At 29.6% G+C, this 18,201-nt stretch overlaps 1 protein-coding gene across 3 annotated transcripts in view; it reads right to left on the reverse strand.

The window, feature by feature from the left end:
* LOC126971926 (A disintegrin and metalloproteinase with thrombospondin motifs 9-like) overlaps nt 1-18,201 on the reverse strand; it is a 213,854-nt gene that overhangs the window by 31,902 nt on the left and 163,751 nt on the right. For 2 of the 3 annotated variants that reach the window (XM_050818438.1, XM_050818437.1), the window contains exon 1: nt 9,795-10,021. The exons of the other annotated variant lie outside the window; for it this stretch is intronic. The gene's annotated coding sequence lies outside the window, so the exon portion shown is untranslated. Of the gene's footprint in view, nt 1-9,794; nt 10,022-18,201 lie in introns of those variants that run through there. 3 annotated transcript variants of the gene reach the window in all.

The raw sequence follows: 18,201 nt of genomic DNA on the forward strand, positions 1-18,201 counted from the left end.
TATGATTATGTATACAAATTGAAATATTTATTTATTTATATAATTCATAAATTACAACTATTATTACAGGAACAACCCAATATAATAGAGAAGAAAACCTAATAATAACAATTTTTTGTCTAAGCCTTTTACATAAAATGATGTCCTTGTGATTTCACTCTGTCTGCAAGAAAAAATATCTATCTCCTCTGCTACAAGGTAAGCAATGTGAATTTATTTTATTAAGTGTGATTGTTTTATTAGAGACAAGCTGACCTGGCGCTGTATTCCATTTAAATTAATAAAAAAAATGCGAACGATTCTCAGACCTATCAAATATGTTATTTCATAAAAAATTTATGTCAACTTACACTGTGACACTAGATTTTATATATTTTATAGATAATATACCATATCTCATTTTAAAATATACTTTAACTATTTTTATTTTTTATTAGGGTTCCGTAGCCAAATAAAAAGGCAAAAGGCAGGTAGTTTAAGACTAAAAAATGGCCGAATTAGTCGTCCCGTTGAACACGAACTTAGCAGATTATTGATAAATACTGCGGAGGTGCCATTAAAGAAAACGCTTTTTTCTACGTAAAGCCGTAATCTTGTTATTCCTCTGTGTTGTATGACGATAACACATCCACCATCTCAATCTGTCCTTCGATTCGATAAAAACAGACGTTCAAACGAGGCCGTCCAATTAGAAATAGCCGTAAATTTACTAAACGCGTAATTCAGTTGTAGACATCAATAAACAGGTTTGCGTACATTTTTTCCATTGTTATTGTGTTACGACATGAATGAGGATCGTCAATGGGCCGGCCGCTCGGTATTCTCGTCTGGCACTCGTCCAAGCCCGCTGATTGCTTTGTTCCAATACTTTACACTTCTTTTCAATTGAGAATGCTTACGGAAAACTATTAATCATACGAGGAGTCGCATTGCTTCTAATATTGTGATTCTAAATTTGTAATTATATTTTAGTGATAAGGATATTAACTCGCTATATTTCATAAATCACAATTTTGACAACGTGAGTAGATAGCACGGTCACAATATTATATCTGGTCCTCGCTGGAACGTGAAGCCCCCTCCCGTTCCCCTTTCACCCCCTCGCACTCGTCCTGGTGCGTCAGTACGGTTTGTAGTTTTATTACTGTTAGCTATATGTCGCGATAGTTTCGTGGTATCTCTTTGCTTTTGAAGTTTTTATTGTTACTTTTTGGTTTTGTTGTTAAGTTCTGTGGATTCTTTTGTTCTGTGTCGCTATAATAGTTCTATGAGAAATATAAAATCTTTTTATACTCAACCCAGATTCTTTCATTGATTTTTTAATCATTATAATTATAATAATAATCAACATAACAACACAACACATTTACACTAATCTTTAATACTGACAAAATGAATCGTTGTTTATTAATAATAATATCCTAGTGATACTTGTTTTGCACACCGTAACAAAGCGACAATGTGACGTCATCGACGTTAGGTCCAGACATAAATATAACCTGGCAGTATTATGTTATCAATTATCGCCGCTATTACCAAGGTGGGAAATTCCAAAGAGGCACAGATTAATAAAATATATACAAAAGTATTTATAAATTAGAAACAGTCTATATTTATTTATTGTACTTATGTATGGAAACCCTTTATACTGACTTGATCTGTTTATGTGACTGTCTCGTACTTAGTAAATTTATGATTTCATAATTCAAAAATAGATTTTCTTTTTAGGTTGAGTACCATCAAAAGAAAAAAACAAACTCTTATAGATTCGGCGGGGCTCTCGGCTTCGTCTATGGCTTCAAAGTACATCCTCGAAACGCTAACAATCGCCTCTTGTTGGACTTGGTACTACTATATATAAGACGCCCAGAGCAATTACCATTTTATTAAGGCAATGTCGGGCTTTAGTCATTTTTATCTGCCCGATAAGTGCAGTTAAATAAATAAAAAATAGTATGAGTGTAAATCTGTACAAGTCAAATCTAGATTTAATGAAAAATCTAATGAGTAAATATCTGAATAATTAAGAATAATTCTTCATGCGTAATATCTTAAGTATAACTCTGGTATAAGAAGTCTTTGTATTTCGTTTAATACAGTATATAATTCCAAATTATTCTTTTTTGTTTTAATAATTTACGAATATTGTAGACGGTAAACTGATATCTTGACGAAACTTCACTCAAATAAATTAAGAAATAACAATAAATTAAACATTAACATAATCCCACTATCAATTTAGTTAGCTAACTCGCAGTGCTATTTATTTTAAACAATCGGTAAGGCAACAGTCATAATATTTAAATTTATATTTGTGTCAGATTTAGTCATAGTGCGGGATTCCAACCTTCGTCTCCAGAGATAAGGGAATGAGCACTGACTCGCCAATGACATTTCCAATTGAGTTTAACAAAACTGACTTTTTCTCAAACTAGCCCAGCCAAAATGCTAGTTTTCAATAAAGACAAAACAATTTCACGAATAAATTTTAAGCGCGTTTACGATAACCGACTTTACATCTCATTAAAAAGAATATCTAAAACTGACACATGTAAGTAGGAATAAAATCAAAATTGTAATAATTATGCGACAGCGGTCAAATATGTAGGTATAGACTTTTAAAATTGAGCGGTCAGCATTTAAACGAGATTAAACTATACCTTTGTTTATTTTCTGTTGGTGAAATTCATGTGTAGGTGTGTTATAACATATACTTTCGATACATTTTTCTTGACGTCATTCCACTCATATTTTTTATATGCATGTTTTAAACTTCTTGATTAGCCTATTAGTCGAAAGAAATAGACAAAAAAATAATTTGGAATTTTTCTTTCAGTTATGAAGAGACATTTAACAGATTTTTTTTTAAATATTATAAACAAACACCAAGATATCCTTTTTATATAAGGCGTCGTCATTGAATGCGCTGAAGGCACCATTTGGTGATTACAAAAAAAGAGTACAATAAGAATAACTCGAGCATATTTTGTGAGTCACGCACAATATCTGCGTACCCGACTGCGAACTGCGCCACCGCTTAATTGCATACTTTAAAAATAGATTGAAACGACATGGGCTGACTTAACTGCGTGGTTATCCCTTTCACCTCAATACCAAGTGAAAGAAAGCATAAAAATCAGACCTGTCAGCAGACGACATGAGTAAGACAATAAACATATAGAGTAGTTCCTAACGGACATTAGATCCATATTCCAATAGTCGCCTCCCAATACAGTCCATTGTTCCTTTTATAAACAGTTATGAAGACACTGACAAAACACACTTGATCACGGATTACGTATTGAGTCACTTTCTGGAATAAGGACCTTACATCTATATTCCCATAGACGTCCTCTTTTTATGAAAATTAGGGGCGAGACGAGCAGGACGTAGAGCTGATGGTAATTTATACGCCCTACCCATTACAAAGCAGTGCCGCTCAGGATTCTTGAAAATCCCAAAAATTTTGAGCGGCACTACAATTGCGCTCGTCACCTTGAGACTAAGATGTTCATCATTTGCCCAGTAATTTCACTAGCAACGGCGCCCTTCAGACCGAAACACAGTAATGTTTACACATGAAAAAGGCGCCGTTCTGGTACCCATAATATAGCCGGCTTTAAAAGGTCTTTATAGAAAAAAATAAATTGTTCCTTTGTGTTGTTGTCACATTTACGAACAGTTATGAAGACAGTGACAGAACACACTTGATCATGGGTATATATTGAAATACTCTCTTGAATACGGGCTTAAGATTTATCACAATAAAGACTATTAAGATTAGCTTAAGACCTCTTTGATTGTTAACAATTTACTATAAATTATCATATTATAGATTTATAGCGCATGAAAAGAAAGTGAAAAGAGCATGAGACGGCAATACATAATTTACGACAAAAGTATTTCATATCGATCGTTCTTTATCGTGTGAATTTCGAATAACATATTAGTAACTCAATAACTAAAACATTTTACCTTCATACTTACAGCTATTAACAAAATATGAGTTGTACAGAGATAATGAAACAAATCAACGCTCTCGAAACAGGTAATGTGTCTTAATTACACTGTTACTAATCCAATTGGGCTATACGTGTTTGATAGTTCCACTTGTATAGGTGTGGTCCAGGGTAATAACTATAAGATTTATTGGTGAATTAAATTTACGATCTCGACTGTGTTTGGGTGTCGATCCGGTGTTTAGCGGCGATTTATTGAGAGGGACCGACGATATGACAAACTGTAATCACCGAATGATGTATGCTACGGCTTCATTTTAATGTTTACGATATCTTTTATTTATGTAACTTCTGTTGCGACACGTGATAGCGGTGAAATGTGGGCATCAATCTTTATTTGAACCTTTATTTAAAAGAGTGTTCAAAGGTGAGTGGGAGTCGTACACGAAATGTCCCGTACAATAGCAACAGACATGAAACAATATAATTGTTAGATACTTTATAACTGCAAACATCGTTTGAAACTTTCAGCTGTGTATTTATCAGACAGACAGACAGTCGAAAATACAGTGTTCCCGTTGGTTATGTTTCAGTCTGTCTGTTTGTAGTGAATTTTATAATATTTAGCAAGAGCCGGAGTTAGCGTACAGCGTAATAATTATTTACCAATCATAATGACGGTTTGATAAATTGACATTTAATTTAATAAATACGCGATAGAACAAATATTTTTGTAATAAAGACGCATTAGTTTATGTATTCGTTTTTAAAGAACACAAGAAAGTGCACACTGTGAGAGTTTTACATCTTAACGAGCGCCATTAACTAACGCAGAAATAAATGACACAACATCAACAAAACATAATATTTGGTTATTGTAATAAAATGCTTCATTAACTACTTTCCTTACTTTACTTAAGTAGCTTCACTAACAAAAATAGCTATTTGACGCATAGATGATTCATCAAATAAAAAATTTAATTCCTCTGCATCACCCACCTTGGCGCTTAAATTGTCATATTTGAATAATTTAAATTAAAACCGCTGGAACTTTTTGTATAATAGTGAAATACAAATTCAGACAATAATTGCTATAATAGCTGTTGTGTGCTACCATAAAAATTTAAATTGAATTTCATAATTGCGCCTTTTCAATATTTAATAACGTTGTATCACTTTTAATAGTAAATACTAAAAAAAAGGAAATAATGATAAATTTTATTCAGTAAATAATTAAATTTATAATTTTTTTTATATGCTTACATGAACCGATATAAAACAATACTTTTAGATGCTTATATAATTGGAAACAGGGCTGGCTTCTGTTCAGTAAAATAAGTTACGGTGTTGATAGAGGCAGATAAAGATCGGTCCCTTTCTGTAATGTAGGGCATGTAAACTGTTATGGTAGGGCGCTCATACGAGGACATACTACCAATATTTATATAGTTTTGTAATTGGCCCCAATTTTTAACGTACCTATCTAAAAAGTTGTGACATCGATCGATGATAATCTGTAATCAGTCAAGTATAATGTCAAATTTGATATCAATTTCAGGCAAAGAAGATTTTGTTGACGATTTCAATTTCTAATAATAATTGTATATTCAGGTATTTTTCATATTTATTTGTGAAGAATACGTGTATCAACACAAAATACTTTTTAAATTAAATAAAACTTCTGTGTAATTCTCAAAATTAACGCGTGTATCACAACGTTTACAATAATATTATTTAAACGCGTGTATCACAATATTCTCATAAAGTAATTTTTAAAGGATTAAGACACTGTGTTTTGTTTTTAATCAATAATTTTTAGTTAATAAGTGTTTCAAAACTTTAAGATGAAATACTTAAGGATGAGGATACACTTAATATAATTGAATCAGATATAATAGAATTTTAAGCTAGAAATGTTTAAGATTCAGAAACAATTATATCTTATATATATTATTATTGTGTTCCGGTGTGTGTTACCACTTCCACCAAAACGGCTAAACCAATTTCTTTGAAAATTTGTGTATAGGTATATCGGGTAGGTCTGAGAATCGGCCAACATCTATTTTTAATACTCCTGAATGATTGGGGTCACCCAAAATATATTTTTTTATTTTGTTTGACAAATTTTATTATGATTTACCATTACAAAATACCTACAAGTTCAAATTTTCACCCGTCTACGATCAACACCTATTTTCGTGATTTTAATATTATTGATTAATGTAGTACGATAAATGTTATGGACAATGTATTTGGTAGCTCTGAGAATAGGTCTTCATCTATTTTTTATACCCTAATAATCTTAATTATTGTTTTTTTTATTTTATTACTTTATATGGCAATACAACGTTTGCTGGGTTAGCAAGTACTATTATAATAATAAGACTGACATAAGAAAGGACACTGAAAAATAACCTAATTCTTAAAAAAACCATAAGATTCAAATTGTTTTATATTATCTGTATTATAAAATTATCTGCAAACTTTATGGGTATTTCGGACCCAAAACCTCATCTTTAGTCGGCAGTGTTAAATTGGTAGTGAATTTTTTCAAATTCTGATGTTATGAGTGTTAAGTGTGTCAATTTAATTTTTTAAAGAATACATAATTGACTAAAATATCACAAATATTAATCTATAATATCCTACGTTGCAAAAGCATTTATACACAAAATTAGAATCTCATTAATCAGTAATTTGTTTTAGCAATTTATAATGACGTGAGGCCCTGTGTCGCACGTGGTCAGCTTAATCAAACATCAAACGGTCTTAATGACGTATGACAGCCGCCGGCTACATCAATAGACAACATAGTATGCTGTTTACTACTTAGCATGGATCATTCGCGAAACAATTTATATTTTTTAAAAAGCATAAATGCAATGGTAAATTATTAAGCCTTTGTAATCTAAATAGTGAATGGCGGTGTTTATGTTTTAAAAATTATTTTCATTTATTTTTTTTATGGAAAAGGAGGACAAACGTGTGTACACCAGGGGACACCTGGTGTTGGGTGATCACCGACGCCCACATTCTTTGCAACACCAGAGGAAACACAGGACCGTTGTCCTGATGCGCCCATGTCGTATCGCGCACTAGGAAGTTCAATTAAGTCACAAATTTGAATTCAGAATATTATTATACCTTCTGGTACGGCTTGTACAATAACATTTAAAACAATTTACAGTAAGATATAATTTCAATCGATTTGCAGTTACTTGTTAATTCTGAAAAAAATTTGAATTAATAATAACAATAATTAAGGATAATTAAAATAAAGGCATTGTAACTGTCCTTCATTGTAATCCTTAGGATTGTTCCCAATGTGCGAGGCAGCTGGGTCTGGACTCGATATTGTATTGGTAGAATTAAAGAAAGGATTTTAAAAGACTATTTCATAAGAATTATGAACATTATCATGTACATTTTGTAATATTTCAAATGATTAATTATTACCCAATATATTATTAATTATAATTATTACTCATAAAGAAAATCAGCCGCAAATTTCTTAGACTATTGTTTTAATTAGGACGTGAATCACTTCAATGTAATTAATCATATATCTGTCATTTAACACAACTTGCTAAAACGACCCATCTGTACATTAATATTGTGATCCTTATAATAAGCCGATGAGTAATGACATTCAGTTCATACTTTTTGAAGTTATTTATATACTCATTTCAATTGCAATCCAACGTAAGGGTCAATTTTCTTAGGATTTAAATATACTGCTTATGATACACGCATTGTTGTAATTAAAAAAATGTGAGTCTCGGGACGCCCGACAGAAGTGATAAGTTAAACTAATCTAAGTTGAACTGTTAGGCTGTATGGGCTTGAACCCTTTGCCTGTCCCAATAATGGATGAAGCAACCAAAAAATTTAACGAATGTATTAAACGTTAGAAAATTTCTGAAAACTGTTATTTATTATTTATTACAAACTACTAGTAACAAATACACTTGAAGGTTTAAAAAAAATACTGAACAATTTTAAACAATTTTTTAAGAACCATTTTAAAGCCATTGAATCATAACGGTTACTAAAAATTGTTTTTATTGATTTTTTTCTAACGGAAGTAATGCGTAGCGTAACGAAGCCGCTTACGATCCCATAAGAAATTATTACTTTTAAAATATTTTATAACTTAAATGCGCTTACTCACTTACTTACAGAAACTTCACTTACTTACTTGAAATTCCCATAAAATAAATTGTTCGGCACCTAAAGAAGACTACACTTTAAAAATATATTTTCAATTTGTATTATTTAACAATAGCATTGCATAAAACATATCTTATCAAAATCTGTCAAGTGCGTGTCGGATATGAGCTCAAAAGGTTCCGTCACCATACAAATATTACTATATTATAAGGAATTATTTTTGTATATATTTTGACATTCGTAATCGTGTTTTTTATAAAAACGTCAATAGTCTGTCATAATATCAGCTGTCTAACTTCTGCGGCTTCTGAGATGACCGACTACCTGCTGACATACAGGCGGACGGACAGATCAGAGTGTATATATCACATATAGCATATCCTTCCGCTACTCAACCAGAACGATCAAGCATTAATATATCAAGTTGGAAAAAACTTATTAAAACAGCTAATTACTATTCATTACATAATTGATACCTTGTTCATAGGTTTAATTTGAAATCGAAACCTGATATATGCAAAACTTACATAAAAAATGGCTGATTTATGCTGAATGGGGCAGCATATTTGTCAGCAATATGATTTACTCGTGTAACCCACTTACCGATGTAGTCTGATAACAAATTAGGTAGACAGTGATAACACCTGCTATGACATTGGGCCATCTGACCTTGTTGAAATTTTCATATTTCTCTTAAAATTAAAAATTTATTTGGTCTAAATTTAACACACATTTCAGACAATATACAATAACTTATTTAATATGTATGAAGGTTTTTATTTGTTTGTTTTATAAATATTTTATATGTGAATCGAAAACAGGCTTCCATAAATAATATATCAAAATAACAGCATTTTCATTTATCAGTGGTAATAATATTTAGTTATGAAAATTGTAAAAAAAAATCCTACCACGATATAGGATATGGATATTGTTTGAATAGGTGAATGGAATTTAACAATAGATTTGTGGTCCTAATGTAGGTTTATTGTTATTACCCGGTATCATAAATAATACTATCTCTATTATTATTATCACCTCACCTGCATGTAACAATAAAATATGTCTTTTGCTCAGCTAATTCAAACAGAACGCTGAACTAAATTTAATACTAAAAGTCAGATACTGTAAAATTATATTAGATTTTATAAAAGTATTGAACGTAATATTTTAGATACAAAAATAATAATTGGATAAAAATAGTGTTTTCGCTAATGTAAAGCAATATTTTTTGTTATAAATTAGAAGGCCTTGGTCTTCCTAGCTTTGATATAGTGTGGGCTATTAGGAACAGTCCCATAAATATTGTACAAGATACATTTTTATCTAGACTCACGAACGCTTGACATTAACACATATTATCAGTGGCATGAGAGAATAATAAAATATGTTTTACAACCTCTCTAGTCATAACAAAAGGACAGTCGGCACACGTTCATAATAATATTTTTCACAAAACAACAAATTGAAAGCCGTGTTTTGACGCGGCAATAATTGGTCGTAATATATTATTTTATACGTTCAGTTTATTGCGTGGCAAATAGGCGTAAACTTTATTGCTACCAATTAGAAAACAACTTCATTTCACGGCATATTAAAAAAAGTAAATACGATAAAACTTTAAAAGGTGTTCTACTTATTTAAATGTCATTTTCACAGATATACCTTTTACTTTAGTGTATCGAATTAGAACACTTCACATTTCACGCTTAAATCCGTTGGCTGTACGCGATTGCGCCTTAGCTTAAACGAGAACAAATTAAAACGCCAATCAAGCGTTTTGACAGTTCCGCATTTTCGCGCCAATTTTCCGGATCGCGCGGGAGTCGTACAAACAGTGAAGGATCAACGGTGGCGCGTTCGCGCGCTCTCACTGTGGACTGTGGCGCGGCCGGCTTGTTTCTCATCTCACCTACCTTACGATTTACGAGCGTGACGCACAAACAACGTATATCATGCCTCTACATGGGATACGGTCACGTGGAAAATTAAAGTTTAACTCAGTTTTCAGATTATGTGGTTAAAATATGAACAAATCGGCATCATTTTGATAGTTATAACTACGCACATTTTACCGATACCAATAACTGAGCTTGTAATAATTGGTTTATATTTTTGTGTTACATAAAGTTGTAAGTGACATTGTAGATTTAGATTTGTGTAAGTATAGTTTTAGACTTCTTTTGGCATTTATTGATCAGATTTACCTACAATATTTATAAAAAAAATATTCTGAAAAATTGTAAATTACATGTTTGTTTCATTTGGGGTAAAAAAGTTTGAAGGAATATGTCCCAAATAATTCATCTGCATACCTTTATTATTGTTGCTTCAGAACTTACGACAAACTCCATGAGTAATTGTTGAACTCCTTAAATTTTGTTATCCATGTAGTGGCATTTTTGTTTATTTTAACAATAAATCAATAACTGAACAAGAATTCATAGAACCGATAGAGGATACCACAAATGGTCACCAAAACTATACAATTATAATATGTATTTCATGAGTGTGGACAGATCTTAGATAATTTATACGTCTAGACTCTAGATAGTCTCTAGCTGTAAGGCAACATTAATAATTAATTAGTTTAGTGTGCGTTACAAGCTAAGTCTTACACCCACGATTTGTATGACACTTAACGTTACTGTGCGTAAATTGTTCAAAATAGAGGTCAGTTCTAAACTCAATTTTTTCGAAGTTTTCACAGCTATCTAGATGTACAAATGATAAATGATGTAAGAGACATATTAAGGTTTTTAATTAAAACAGGGTCAAACTAATCTCATGATGAAGGACCTTCTTAAATGAAACCATTGGTGCCGTGTTTTGGCTTGATGGTATTGTCACGTGTCTCACCACCCAAATAGTAATACCATCTTCAAAAATATATTTTAAGAGTGTAATAAAATTTAAGAAAATATAATTTGGTGGTGATAACTAGCATAATGGCGTAATTTTAATGTTATTAACTTTAATCTTATTAATCGTATTTTAAGTTATGCGTTTGTAGTCTTTATTTTGCTTTTATTACTTTTTTGCATAGATTTAATATATTTAAATATACAATTTTCATTTAATACCACTCCCGTTAACAAAGGTTCAATTAAAGAAAGAAATATATAAACAAACATGTTCAGACAACAAGATTTTTTTTAAAAACCTCCACAATGTTCAAAAAACTAAACAGCAAATCAATTACGCAAAACAAATAAGAAAATATAGCCGGAGCAGACATACTCGAAACAAACTTTACATTTTGCTCGCTGTGTTTTTAGTAAAGTAGTCAAATTGTAGAGCAAGTGACTTGTTTAACAGCTTGCATCATTAGCATTTTAGTTTTAACGAACAAAGTTCTGTTCAAATCCGTTGTTTTAGCTTCTGACTTTATTTGTTATTTATTTAAGTGGCTGGTTTTATAATTTAAATCTTACTCCACCTTATTTAACGTAATGGCTGACCTTGCTATGCTCAGGGTAAAGTTGTGCCCACTACTTGTCACATTATGACCCTGCCAGGATGGTGATAAGCAAAAATTATTTTGTATTGTATAGTACGTCCACTAGACCGTTCCGTCACCGACCAACATCGTAGCGTGCCGTAGCATTATATGGACGGAATTGAGAATCTAAATCAATCTTAAATTCACTGGAACACACAAAAAAATCATCAAAATCGGTCCAGCCGTTTAGAAGATAGTTCAATTGTGAATCTAAACCATTCTCGAATCCACTGAAGACTGAAGACTGAAGACACACAGAAAGGTTCATTAAAATCGGTCCAGCCGTTTAGGAGTTCAGTAACAACAGACGCACAAAATAAATATATATATTAAGGTAATCTCGCGTCTTTCATGAGACAATCTCTTCTTCAACTTTGATCGCCTGGTACCAAAACACTGTACAATGATTCCTATCTCATTTTCTCCCATGTTAAATCTATTTAATATGTGTCCTGTATCTTTTTACTGTCTCGTTTTTTCGTTTCATCGACTTTCAAATCACAACGATGCGAAAGAAGTTTTTACTTAAAAAAAACATAAATCTAGATAGACGTAGGTTTTCATTAATGCTACATTGCGTGCATAGCGGAATGTCTGATTTGGGATAGTCAAGGTTAAGCTAATAAAAGAAAGTTAAGTTAAAGCTAATGAAATTTTAACATTTATCACATTAATAAATTAAAAAGGCGGTATGTAAGACACACGCAAAACTGTACAATTTTAAATCAAGTTTACAATTTTAAAAATTTTAACGACTCGAATTGACCTTCCTTATTTTGACTTTCTTTCTGCAGGTCTCATTTCGGGAAAGAGGTCACTCGTCGAACCCAACTCGGATGGACAGCATTCTTCAGCTCCATAAAATCCAAAATACCAAAGTGTCTGAAGACGAAGATTCTTAACCATGTGTGTTGCCAGTGATGACATACGGAACGCAGATGTGTTCGCTAACTATGGGCCTTATAAGGAAGCTCAGAGGAAAATGGAGGGATGGTTGCGAAACTGAGGTGGCAGTGGGAAGGGCACACAGCTGGATGGTGTCACCTCTCACCGCTGTCATCACTGGAAATTGGTGTCTACCCATCCGTGAAAAAGTAATTCAATATCGTCTAATTTTCCAGGGAGAGTTCATGTCATTTACTTCACTGTGACAATCCTAGCTTAGGAAAGATTTAATATTAGGATAGGGTGCGAGTAACAAACACGCCCACAAATTTGTATTGTTTGAGCAAAATATATGAACGAACCAAATAGGTATGAACGTTTTATTATGATTAATTGTTCATTTATATTTATGTTTATATGAATTTATGTATGTTTAAGTAAGTATATTGTAATAAATATATCATTGTCTTGTAACCCATAACACAGGCTATATATGCTTAACTTGCAGCAAGACAATTTGTGTAAAAAGTGTGTCAATATTATTTGTAATTGTATAATTCTATTGAACTTACAATAATAGTATCTTACCGCCACGCTGTTACAAAATATAAATCTAATCAAATCATAATCACTTTCTTCACGTAGGTCGAGGAAATGACACTCATAAATGTTAAAAGCTTTCTTTTCTTTTTACATTTACCGCCATCATTTACCGACTCATTGCCACTCTTTTAAATCAACATTTACAGATTTCATTTTTTTACAAATCCTATAAGTTATAATATTTAAGTATATGTAAAGCGACGCAACAAATATACTACGGGAGAAAAATAATACGAGTACGTTATAGCAATAAAAGAAAAATATAATATAAGATTAAAAAACTAAAGCAATTTATAATAATTATGTTACTCTTATATTATCTTCCGAGGTGGATGGGGCTTAAAGATAATATCGTTTTGGGCTCTGCCCCAATATTTGTTTGCCGTTGGAATAGGTTGGTATATACCTATTAAATATTTTACAAAATAAATTTATAGGAAAACATCATAGCATTTAGGACAACATTAATAGGAAAATTTCAAATAATAATTTAATACTGAAAAACAAAAATATCAATACTTACTTAATTTTTTTTATGAATAATTATCAAATTATGTTGTATGAGGGACCTTTATTAATAAATATATATTAATAAAATCAATATTAATATTTTCCAACGTATTAATTCCAAGTTCCAATAGATCTGTTCCTATATCTCTCGGCCGGTTTCTATCTGTCTTTAAACTGCTCGATCTGAGGAGACACTGGTATTCTTCCATTGGTGAACACTGCACTAGATCCTGAATAAAGGCTTTAATAATAATAAATTTTGTCGTTAGAGTTGCCATGATAGGTACTTTGTAAAATAATTATCTACAGTATGGTATATCACAGAATTTTCCTAATTGCAGTCTTCAGAACATAATTGGCCCTTATTGACAATTCAATTGTTATCACGATAAAATCGTTTTAAAGTGATATTGAGTAATGTAATACCGACATAATCATACACTCTGGTTTTTGCCAGCGTTCTTGAAATAACATTCCAATAACAAGGATCTATAACCATGCTATAATTAAGAAAAGCAGTCAGGAGCATGTCAGACATATTGTGTTGGGGGTTCCAATTAAATAAATGACTAGAACAAGAACTTAAAAAACATTAAAGTGACAGATAGTGAGTTTCTTGTATAAATGGTAGATTCTGTATATTAATTGAAATATCGATACAATAGCGCTTAATATAAGCTTACTTTTGTAAATATTATTAGAGTTTCATATTGATGAAAGAGTCTTAGATCTTTTATACTTCTAGAAAGACTATGACAACAGTAAAAACGTCGAAAAAAAATTTAGGTTAGAGTAAACCTCTATTTTAAACAATGCACGCACACTAACACAAGTGTCATACAAATCGCGAGTGTAAGACGTAGCTTGTAACGCACACTAAACAATTAAACCTGTTTTTATCGGTTGTCTAACAGCAAGAGACTCTATCTGGACGCATAAATTATCTAAGGCAAGAAAGTGGTGGTACTACTTCATATCAGCTGGACTCAGAAATCGAGAAAAAAAGTGAAGAGAAAAAGGACAAGAAACGCGTTGCGCGTTGAAAGAAATTCAAAACTTCTAGAAGGAATGACACGAGATAGTTCGACGTTCACTGACGACCATCTCCAGTAGTGAAGAGGCAGATGACGATGAAGAAAAATGTTCAATTAGCTAACAGAATTATTAAGGAGCTTAATATTAATTTACCTTTACGGTTGTGCTGTAAGTTTGACATGAATATTCCGCCACTCAAAATCGTTATGAGTGATAATTATGCGCTTAATAAAATACATTGGGGCAATAGATCTTTACAGCAAATTAAATCATATACTGAATTTTGTGAAAGTAAATTAAAAAATACGGAATTAAAACTTGATTGTCAAAATTGTTGCTCGTATTGTTTAAGTAAAACGCATTTAAGTCTTATTATATCAGAATATAATAGAATAATTAACATTTTGCAGCAAGGCGCCATATATACATATATTAATAAGAAACAAAAAAGGAATAAGTGTATTTTTAAGTGGAATATTCATGTCAAGAAATACCATGATGCAGCAAGGACGTATTTTAAATTATGGGTTATAGCTAATAAGCCTCGTAGTGGTACATTATATGAATTGATGCGGTCGTCAAGGAATAGCTTTCGATCCGCATTAAGAAAGTGTCAAATGGGTCAAGAACAATTCAAATATGATTTATTGGCTAAATATCACACTAATAAAAATTTTGTTAAATTTTGGCGTATCACAAATTCTTGTAAAGGGCCTAGGTCAATCCCTACTACTATTGGTTGTGAAAATGATTGTACGAATATCGCGAATAACTTTAAAATGCATTTTCATGTTGATTCTTTAGCGGTGAACAATGTATATTATGAAACTGATTTTTGTAAGCAGGTAGATTTTGTAATTAAGGATTCTGATGTAGTTAGATCTTTTAAAAGTCTTAAAAGAGGTAAATCCTCCGGCCACGATAAATTAAATATTGAACATTTAGTGTATGCTGGACCCTCTCTAATCACAGTGTTAACTGCTTTGTTTAATTATTTCATAAAACATAACATATTGCCATTGGATTTTATGAGGACTACAGTTGTCCCTGTAACCAAAAACAGAATGGGTGATCTTTCTGATGTCAATAATTATAGACCAGTATCTTTATCAACTGTACTTTCTAAAGTTTTTGAACAGATTTTGTTACCATTATTGGAGAATATAATAAAACTTAATGAGCGACAGTTTGGATTTAGGCCTAACCTTTCAACTGATCTAGCTATATTTTCTTTAAAAAATTGTATTGCTTATTACACAGAAAGAAAAACATCAGTATATGCCTGTTTTCTTGATTTAAGCAAAGCTTTTGACCGTGTGGTGTACGATAAGTTATGGGGTAAGTTAGAAAGGACTGGCGTGCCAGACGGCATTATCCGCATTTTGAGGTATTGGTATCAAAATCAACAAAATGTAGTAAAATGGCAAAGTTCATATTCAGATCCTTACGTTCTAAACTGTGGAGTAAGACAGGGTGGTTTAACTTCTCCATTGTTGTTTAATCTGCATGTTAATGACTTGATTGATGAACTGAGTGAGACTCATGTTGGATGTCATATAGGAGGATTTAATGTTAATAACCTGAGCTACGCAGATGACATGGTTCTCCTCAGTCCCTCAATCAGAGGACTCAGAGTGATGGTGGGAATCTGTCAAAAATATGCAAGTAACCATGGTTTACTTTATAATGAAAAAAAAAGTAATGTTTTAGTGTTTCGGTCGGGGCGAGGTCCTGACTGCGTCCCTCCAATATATCTCAATAGAAAAGAGTTAGTAAATGTTCATCAATTTAAATATTTAGGCCATTTTGTTACCAGCACTCTGAGTGATGATGATGATATAGAGAGAGAGAGAGAAGAAATTTGTCAGTTAGGGCGAACATGATAATTAGAAGATTTCAGAAGTGCAGTAGGAATGTCAAAAAGCTACTGTTCACCACCTACTGTCAGTCCTTTTATACAAGTAACTTGTGGGTGAAGTATACACGTAAAACTATGAACATTTTTAGAGTTCAATATAATAATGCTTTTAGGATGTTCTTGGGATTACCACGTTTTTGTAGTGCATCTCATATGTTTGCCTTATACAGAGTAGATGATTTTTATGCTATTCTGAGGAAAAAGATTTTTTCAATTAGGGACAGAATTAATAAAAATGAAAATAGTATATTAAGAGTCTTAAATAATGTACATAATTTTATTAATAGAAAATGGAATATTATTCTTAAATCTAAAAATAAATCTTTGTAATATTACTAATCCTAGAATAAGTTAATACTAACAATATATGGCGCAATATATTATTATTATTATTATTATTATTATTATTATTATTATTATTATTATTATTATTATTATTATTATTATTATTATTATTATTATTATTATTATTATTATTATTATTATTATTATTATTATTATTATTATTATTATTATTATTATTATTATTATTATTATTATTATTATTATTATTATTATTATTATTATTATTATTATTATTATTATTATTATTATTATTATTATTATTATTATTATTATTATTATTATTATTATTATTATTATTATTATTATTATTATTATTATTATTATTATTATTATTATTATTATTATTATTATTATTATTATTATTATTATTATTATTATTATTATTATTATTATTATTATTATTATTATTATTATTATTATTATTATTATTATTATTATTATTATTATTATTATTATTATTATTATTATTATTATTATTATTATTATTATTATTATTATTATTATTATTATTATTATTATTATTATTATTATTATTATTATTATTATTATTATTATTATTATTATTATTATTATTATTATTATTATTATTATTATTATTATTATTATTATTATTATTATTATTATTATTATTATTATTATTATTATTATTATTATTATTATTATTATTATTATTATTATTATTATTATTATTATTATTATTATTATTATTATTATTATTATTATTATTATTATTATTATTATTATTATTATTATTATTATTATTATTATTATTATTATTATTATTATTATTATTATTATTATTATTATTATTATTATTATTATTATTATTATTATTATTATTATTATTATTATTATTATTATTATTATTATTATTATTATTATTATTATTATTATTATTATTATTATTATTATTATTATTATTATTATTATTATTATTATTATTATTATTATTATTATTATTATTATTATTATTATTATTATTATTATTATTATTATTATTATTATTATTATTATTATTATTATTATTATTATTATTATTATTATTATTATTATTATTATTATTATTATTATTATTATTATTATTATTATTATTATTATTATTATTATTATTATTATTATTATTATTATTATTATTATTATTATTATTATTATTATTATTATTATTATTATTATTATTATTATTATTATTATTATTATTATTATTATTATTATTATTATTATTATTATTATTATTATTATTATTATTATTATTATTATTATTATTATTATTATTA

Source organism: Leptidea sinapis, chromosome 25 (assembly GCF_905404315.1).
Source record: "Leptidea sinapis chromosome 25, ilLepSina1.1, whole genome shotgun sequence".
NCBI classification, from domain to species: Eukaryota; Metazoa; Arthropoda; class Insecta; order Lepidoptera; family Pieridae; genus Leptidea; species Leptidea sinapis.